This window comes from Phoca vitulina, unplaced genomic scaffold (genome assembly GCF_004348235.1).
Source record: "Phoca vitulina isolate PV1807 unplaced genomic scaffold, GSC_HSeal_1.0 scaffold36, whole genome shotgun sequence".
NCBI lineage: Eukaryota > Metazoa > Chordata > Mammalia > Carnivora > Phocidae > Phoca > Phoca vitulina.
Window position 1 is genome coordinate 9,769,560 of NW_022589739.1, and position 9,512 is coordinate 9,779,071.

Below are 9,512 nucleotides of genomic sequence, written 5' to 3' on the forward strand. Positions count from 1 at the left end.
TCAGGAATACACAAGTCCTAACTATTGATAATATAAATATGTTTAGACATCACTGCCCAAGAGAAACTAAATTAAGTGGACTTGTTCAGGGAAATAACAGGGAATTGCAGTACCAAAGAAAGAACACCACCATGAAGAATTAAAACCCAATAGCCCTGAAAATTAGTTATTTCAGTCTCCTGAAGAAATTTTCAAAAAACTGGTGTCTTGAGTAGCATGACAGAAAACCTGAAATCAGTGAAACTAAAGCAGAAATCCTTAAGTAGAGAAGAGCCTCTAAAATAAAAATAACGAAAAAGGACTACAGGGAAATTTAAAATGGATCAAAGTGAAAGGCAACAGAAGCAGAATATCAAATACTGTAATGAATAAACTTGATCTTCAATGTATACAAAAAGGATAATGAGATGGAAACAATGAAAATACAGATAGGAAGTGCAAAGAATGGAGATCCAATGTAGGAATTAAAGGTGTTTCTAAGGAACATAAAAGAATGTGGAATAGAATCAATGATCAAAGAAATTAAGACATTTTACCTGAACTAAACGTATATATGCTCACTAGATTTTAGGCAAAACCAATATAAAAACCATGCTTAGAAACAGCTTAGGGAAAAGAACAATTGAAAGCATGCAGAAAGAAAAATTCTGGTTATCTACAAAGCCAGTGATAAGAGAATGGATAAAGAACTTCAAAAGTAAATGTCAAAAGACGGTGGAACGACACCTTCAGAATTGTGAGATTAAAATCCCATTATCACCTATGGTATTTTTTTTTAATCAACTAAATTGTCATTGTCTAAATTGTGCAGGTAACAGATTAGATAAGAAAACAGGAAACATCATACATGTTCCTTTTTTTTTTATGTTCAGTTAGCCACCATATAGTACATCACTAGTTTTTGATGTAGTGTTCAATGATTCATTGGTTGCATATAACACCCAGTGCTCATCACGTTCCTTTTTTTTTTTTTTACATGTTCCTTTCTTAAAGAGAGCTCAAGAATGTGGAAATTATGGCCTAAAACTGGTAATGAGCACTAACATCAGTTAAACAGAATAACTGTTAATTTGTTTACAAAATGTCCAAAATTTTAAATAGCTGTGCAAAAAAAATATTTAATATACAAATGCTGAGTATAAAAGCAGATTATATATAAATGCCTGAGAGGGAGACTATGACTGTCAGACAAAATACATGGGTTTAAATTTCAGATCTACAATGAATAATTTTTTAGTATAAGTATATCCCAAATATTGAATGGGACTTACACTAAGAAATTATTTGCTTATATGAAATTCAATTTAATTAGGCATCCTGTGTTTTTATTTGGAAATCCGGCAACCCTATGGGGGTAAGAACAGCAAAGGAAAATGTGCTACATTTCTGATCCTAAATAGGGACTCTACATCTTCTTTAACAATTGAAGAAATAAAGGTATAAAAAATATATATATTTTTTACAAAGTTAGAAATTGGCAACTAATAGAACTAAAGCACATATGCCTTTCAAAACAGGAGAAAATAAAAACAAAGACTATTTAGTCCCTATTAGCAAAAGACAAAAAAATTAAAGCAAAATGATATTAATCAGTAACTTATTAATTGATTGATTGCTCAATATTAATTTACTGATTAATTTTATTGATATAAAAGAATAGGCAAAAAAATAGGTGAAGGTTTATTATACAAACATAAGGGAGTGCCTACAATATGTTTTTAAAAGTTAATAAAAATGAACTAAAGGTTTACCCACAAAAACCAGTAGTTTCCTAAATTCTTGCTATAATCAGAAAATATAATGGGTAGAAAAAAGTATGGTTTATAATAACACTTAAATTTCTTTTCTAAAAAAGAACAAGTAAAAATATAGATGAAAATAATGAAAAAATGAGGAAAATAAAAGAGGACTTGCATAGAGAAGTCTTATAATTTTTTTTAGAGGAAATGTTCCTAAGTTAATCTATAGATTTCAAATTTCATCAAAACTCCAATGAGATTTGAAATTTTAAAAAAATCTGAAGTCTTTTAAGAAAAACAGACATTGGAGAAGAGCAAAGATAATTTATAAGATCAATGAGATTGCCCTAAAATAAAAAGTAAATGATACACTGAAATTAATGGAGAACTTGTACATTTGAAAAAAGTGTTCAAAATGCTCAGTCAGTAAATCACTTAGAAACAGACCAGCATATGGATAACATATGTAATAACATATTTAGTATATATGCATATATACTTTACATATTAAAAAGATCTATGAATAGGAAAAGGATTATTCAGTAAATGGTGCTAAGAAAATGACAACTCTGGTGAAAAACAAAATTGGGCTTTCATGACATACATCGTATATATATTGTTCTAATATCTATTTAAAGCACAGGTTTTCAGGCAGACTTCCATGAATCTCCATGTGGTTTCATGAAGGCTGGTGTGTCAGAAATGAACTACAAATTTAACCCCATTTTTATCTGATTCATATTCAAGATTAGCATAAGATTTCTTTCTAAAGAGGGTTGTGCTGCTTTAACATAAATATTTAAAATTCACCAAAGTGGGTTTTTATATGGTTGAAAACACACATACACATATGCATTTTTTGAGAATTAGATAAAAAGGAAGAACTCAGAAAAAATACCTAAGAATTTGGCCACATAAAATTTTCTAAACTGTAGGTGAGAAACATGGAAATCAGACAATAGGGAAAATATGATTATGACAGTTAAGAACTTTTATAAATTAATAAGGAAGATGGACATCTACTAAAAATTGGCAAAGGACATCACCAGATTAAAGCAATAAAATACCACTTCTATTACTTATAATAGCTATTTTCAGTGAGAGTACAGAGTGATCGATACTTATACACTACTTACAATAAGTATATATTGATAGACTCTGGAAAGCTATTTGGCTAATTAATCATAAAGCCTTAAAATTGTTGATATTCTTTCCGACAGTGATTTCATGTCTAGGCATATATTTTTTGGAAATAGCTTACACATTATTAGAGCGATTCTATTTCCAAAGAACAAAGACCCACTTAAGTTATCTAATTCAAAAATAGAGCTATATAACATTCATGTTTTAAAATCTCCCAGAAAAAATCCAAGGACAGAAGCTTTCATATGGGAACTTGCTCTAGAAAGCCATTAGACAAAGCCACTCTCTGAAAAACTTGTTTCTCTTTCAGTAGCCTCTCCTCTCTACATATTGACCTCCTGTTTACTTACTCTGCAGGTCTAGAATTGCCACCACATCCATGAATATATGTTTTTAAATTCTATTGCCTACCACTGATTTGTAACTTCCTTCTGGGTCTCTATTCACATTTCTGAGTGGGGGAAGATGATTGGCTCAATTTTCATTACTACCTCTACACAAGCCTTTGAGGCCAGGCTAAACCACAGGCTACTGGGAAGCCTCTGGATTGGCTAGCTTTGTATCAGATGTTCACTCTGGTCCCTTCAGACATGCCCAGGGATAGGATAATAAGGCATATAACATGGCCCTTGAGGGCTCATGTTCCAAGAGATTTCCCCAGAAAGTGGCAGGTTTAAGCCTTCTGAACTACATTAGAACACACAAAGATAAATAAATGTTCAAGATATTTATTGCAGTATTTTTTATGCTGCACTCCCCCCCCCCCAAATAGGGGAAAGGTCCTATATGTGTAATGTTATGCAGTCATTCAAACTTATATTTTCCAAGAATATTGTAATAATATACTTATGGTGTCAATTGAAAACTATTGAAAACAAGATACAGAACTGTATATGGGTAAGATTCTATTTATAATATATATATATTTATATAGATATTCCCACAGGGAAAAGTTGGAGATTATATGCATATATATATATATATATATATATATATATATACACAAAAAAAATGTTATTAGTGGATCTATTTGATAGGATGGATTGTGGCTATATTTATGTTCTTCATACTTTCCTGTATTTTTCATATTTTTATTGGTGTTTTATTTTCATAAATAAAATCACATTTTTACATACAACTTATTTAAAATGCTAATGGTTACATGATATTCCATTGTGTTACCGTACCATAATGCTTAATTCTCTCTATATTATCAGGGATTCAGACTTTTCATTTTTATATCATGAATTTAACTGCCATGTCACCGTGTATGAAGTTTCCGATTATTTTTGTCAACTTTTATAATTTTCTACATTCAATTATTGGATTGAAATATAGGTCACAGAAGTGTAATTTGTGCAAAGAAATGAAATCATGAAAATAAATGATGTAGACGACTGGCTACAAGTAGCCTGACACTGATGGTGCAGAAGTGTGAGATTGGAAGGAGAGGTTAGAGGATGGCCCGACCATGAAGGACTCCCTGCGTCAAGTTAAAAAATTTGTCAGTCATGAAGAAATATTAAAGAATCTTAAAGGAGGGTGCGATACTCTCGTTTTGGAAAGATGATTTTAACAACAGTGTGGAGATTGGGTATGTTGTAGAGTGAGGGGAAGAGAATGAGCAAGAATGGAGGCCACAAGACCATTTAGTACACCACTAGGTGGTGTTATTGAGTTTTGACAGTAGGAGATAGTTTCCTTTTTTAATTGTTCGTTTTATTTTTCCCTTGTGTGCTCACCAGCGTAAATTTGGAAAACATACTAAAAAATGAGGTTAAGTGAACTATACCTCTGAAACTAATAATACACTATGTTAATTAACTGAACTTAAATAAAAAAATAAGGTTAAAGATAGCCTGAAAAGCCACTGAAGAGAGGGACATGATTTAACTTTAAATTTTAACAGGGTCACTCTGAAGGCTGTGAAGAATTGACCAAAGGTAGGGGCTAGAGGCAAAGCAAGGATTCCACTTAGGAGGTATTGCAGTAAGACCTACAAGAGATAAGGTGTTAACCTAGTATTAACTGGGGAGGTGAGAGAAATAATCAAATTTTGGATAGATTTTTGAGTATGATGAATATATCAGAAGGTAGTTCTAAAACTGGGCTTTGGATAGCATTTTAATATGTAAAAAGGAGACCAAAATAGTTTACAGACAGGAGGAATTGCTTGAAAAAACTTGTAGTTAAGCAAAGAGGGTTTTAGGAAGAGTGAAATTATTCTGTCTAGATTAATGATTTCATTTTGGAGTTTGAGCTACTCCTACAGATGTAGGGTTTTTTTTATATGGATAATATGAAGTTCAAATTGTGCCATAGGACTAGTCCAGCCCAGCCTTGGGTAGGAGTTAGGGTGTGATTCCAATCTTAGTCCGAATAAACTGAAATAACCTGGGGGGGAGGCAGTTAGGTATTTCAAGCAGACTGAGCAAAATATGTAGTCTTAGGAATAAGTATAGCCTGATGGTTAAGAGCTAGGTTGCCTGAGCTCACATCAGTTACTATGAAAAGAAGGTATATTTCCACCTAATGTCAAATTAATCATTGGGTCAGTGTGAACCAGGAGTAATGCAGACTGTCATCAGGCCAACTATCAAGAGTCAGGCAAATCTGCCAGAAATGCCTACCAAATTAATTAGATCTTAATACCTATTGAGTATTGTATTAGGCTTATGCGATCCACTCCAAAAGGTAAAGTAACACTAGCGTGTTTTTGTTCATCTTCGCAGGTTCTAGAACTTATAATACGGACCGCTCTGAGTCACTTGTACAGGTGTCTTTCACTAAACATTACCGTTAATTGTCAAATGAAGTCTAACTAACATTTTTTTTGAAAAAGTTCCTGGTGAACAGTGAAAAGCACTGTTGCTTAAAGATCTGAAGGACTAAGTTTAACCTAGGGTCTGACTTTTATCGATGGCATGGTATTGGGACAATCATTTGACTTCTCTGAGTTTAAGTACCCTTAGCTGTAAATTATAGAGGTTGAATTAACAAGAGTCTTAAAGTCCCCCTAATGAACTCTAAAATAGTGCATACCACATAATAAAATATTAATTTTCACAGCACACTCTGCGAAATCTTAACAGTTTAATGTCATTTTAATTTCACAGTCACTTCAAGAAAGGTCCTAGTAAGCGCACGCTATAGTCAAGAAAAATCGTGGCTCAAAAAGGTTCGCGATTGGCCCGAACACACCAAGTGGAGAGGCCCAGCCGGCCGGAAACCATTAGGTCTTCAGACACCATATGGCAACGGCTTTTATGGCACTGGGGACTAGAGGTCTCGGTACACTTCCAATAACAAGTGCAAGAGAAGAGAAGCCCAAAAGTCAGAACGGTTACCCGGTTTTTCTGGGAAACCTTGTCAATTCCAGGACCGCAGAGTGGACACGAAGATTGGGGTGGTAAACCGACCCAGCCAGCTGAACTCCATCGCGCTTGCGCAGGAGGACGGACGCAGCCGCAGACCACCACGCAAGCTCCGCGACGTTCCACTTCCGGTTTTCCTGTCCCGCCCAGACCCCACGGGGGCGGTGCCTTCCGGCCGGGATAAAACCTTAAGGCTACCTTGGCTTGAGAGTCCCTTAGGGATGGAGTTGAGTACTATTGCTGTGGTAGGCTGACCGTTCGCACCTTCCAGCCTGCCCTGCCCTCTCACACTAGAGGCGCTTCCAGGGCAAGCAGAGGTTTAGGCTTGATTTCTTGTTTTTGTTGATAGGGTGAAGCTACGAATTGTAGACGCACTTACCGAACTTCTTGCAGCTCTTTGGACTGCCTACAGTGAGCTCAAACCACTAGGGGCTGAGCCAGGCGGATTTTATTCTGGAAATGACGGGAGGAGTTTGGAATCCATCTAATTCCTTAAGGATGTGGGAGTTCAGATCACTTTATAGTGTCTCTCCTAGAGAAGTGATCTCATAAGACTGCAAAAGGGACTGTCCTTACACTCTTCTCCGGCCCCTCCCCCTCTTACACCTTTTCATTCAGAAGTCAGACCCACTGAGATGTTACCATTTTGCCTCAATGAAGATGTAAAGGAAAATTCTGTAACTAATACGATTTTCCTCACTTGCTAGACCGGTACATAGTTAATGTCTATGACAACTGTGGATCTTTTTTAATAGCCTATTTCAGCCATTACAACATCAAAATGAACTAATGGGGGCAAGAATAAACAACTTGGGTATCAAGGAGTACTTGGAGAAGATTGATAGAGCAGAACTGGTATTGGTAAATTACTAAATTCAAAACTCACATCTATGAAGATGACAGCAAACAGAGCCCAGTCAGGGCCACTAATCATAATTCAATCCTAATTCAGTGTGAACAACAAAGTATTTTTTTATTCAAAGAAATACACAAATTTGTGGGTACCTGTGTTGGTTAAGGGACTGCCTTCAGCTCAGGTCATAATCCTGGAGTCCCAGGATGGAGTCCCACATCGGGCTCCCTGCTCAGTGGGGAGTCTGCTTCTCCCTCTGACCCTACCCCCTCTCATCTGCTCTCTCTCAAATAAAATCTTAAAAAAAAAATACACAAATTTGAAAAAAGTACTGATGTTATAGTGATGGGATCATTAGTATTCATTTAAAAATGTCTTTGGAGAGGGGCACCTGGGTGGCTCAGTTGGTTAAGCATGAGATTCTTGATTTTGGCTCAGGTCATGATCTCAGGGTCCTGAGATAAGTCCCTCAGGTTTCCACGCTGTGCGTGCAATCAGCTTGGGATTCTCTCTCTCCCTCTGCCTCTGTGCCTCACCCCTGCTCATGCACTCTCAAAGTAAATAGTATCTTTAAAAAAGATGTCTTTGGTTACATCGTTTTACACTGAGATGTAAAAAATAAGTGGTCAGGTCTATTTCCTACTCACATTCAATACTATTTCTTGCCAGCCAGTATGCTACTTCTTACAGACTAATTGTCCCCCCAAGTCATACTAAGTAGTTAGGGGATACAGTCCAATAAATAATTGTAATAGAATTCCTGTAAGTGCTGTAAACGTGTAAGTATGTGGAATTCAGTACATAAGATTTTCTGTCTTTGGTTGTCAGAGGTGGCTTTCTAGAGAAAGAAATCTCTTTAGTTAAACCTGAAGGAGTGAAAATTAGCTAGATGAAGAGGAGGTCTCCATGAACAGGAAATATATGGAAAACCCTAGAGCTAAGCACATGCGGTGGATGGGAAGCTGGAAGCTGCTGCATGGCTGACACATGGAGTACAAAGGGTGCGGTGCAAGAGAACATTAGAATATGAAAGCCAAGGTAAGTCGTTTCAGAGTTTAGATTTCACCTAAAAGTTCACAGGGAGTATTTGAAAGGTTTAAGCATTTGTGTGCAATAATCAAAATTTGTATTTCAAAAAGATCCTCTGCCTACATTTTACAGAATTTCAAGGCAGAGACACTAAGTTGAAGTAATGTGTGAGAGAGGATAGTAACCAGAATATAAATATAGTACCAGTAGGGATATATGCAGAGAGATACAAGGAAGAGTCTAAAGATTTGGTGAGCATATTAACTAAGGATATAGGGCAACCTGTGGTACAAAAGAAAACAACAAAACCAGGAGCTTCTACATGACTGAAGTTTATTTCTCTAACCATCTGGAGGTAGATGGGTGGCCCATACTGGCTCCCACTTGTAGTCCACTGCAGTTACTACAGTTTTCACGGTTCTCCAGCCAGCAGGGAGAGGGAAAGGTGTCAGGAGAATAGAATGATGCCTAGCTGCTTGAAGGGCAAGACCTGGAAGTGACATACATCACTTCTGTTCACATCCATGCATCGACCAGGACTTACTAACAGAAATTTAAAGTTGGGTGGCTATGTGCCCAGCTAAACTTCTAGAACAATGAAAATTAATAAATATAATAGATAACAACTAGCAGAATGCCTTAGTAATTCATGGGATATGGCGTATGGGCAAAGAGAGAGGGGGCAGGTTTTTGAGATTAGACATTGGGCCATTCCCTGCACTGAGGCTGAATGGCAAAGATCTTCCCATTTGTGCCTTCTTCAGTTTCTTTCATCAATGTCTGATAGTTTTCAATGTACAGATCTTTCATCTCCTTGGTTAAATTTATCCATAGGTATGCAGTTATAACTGCATAAAAAGAATAAAATACCTATGGATAAATTTAACAAGAAGGCACAAATAAGGAAGATCTTCCATGCTCACGGCTTAGAAGAATACTGTTAAAATGTCCACATTACCCAAAGAATCTACAGATTCAATGCAACCCCTATCAAAATCCCAATGGCATTTTTCACAGAAAAAAAAAAAAAAAAAAAATCCTAAAATGTGTATGGAACCACAAAAGACCCAGAACAGTCAAAGCAATCTTGAGAAAGAAGAACAAAGCTGGAGGTATCACACTTCCTGACTTCAAACTATATTACAGAGCTATAGTAACCAAAACAGTATGGTACGGGCATAAACACAGACACATAGATCAATGGAAGAGAACAGAGTGCCCAGAAATAAACCCTCATATATATGTGGTCAATTAATTTGTTACAAAGGAGCCAAGAATATACAATGGGGAAAGGATAGTCTCTTCAATAAACAGTGTTGGGAAAACTGGACAGTCACATGCAAAAAAGGATGAAAATGGACCACTCTTATACCA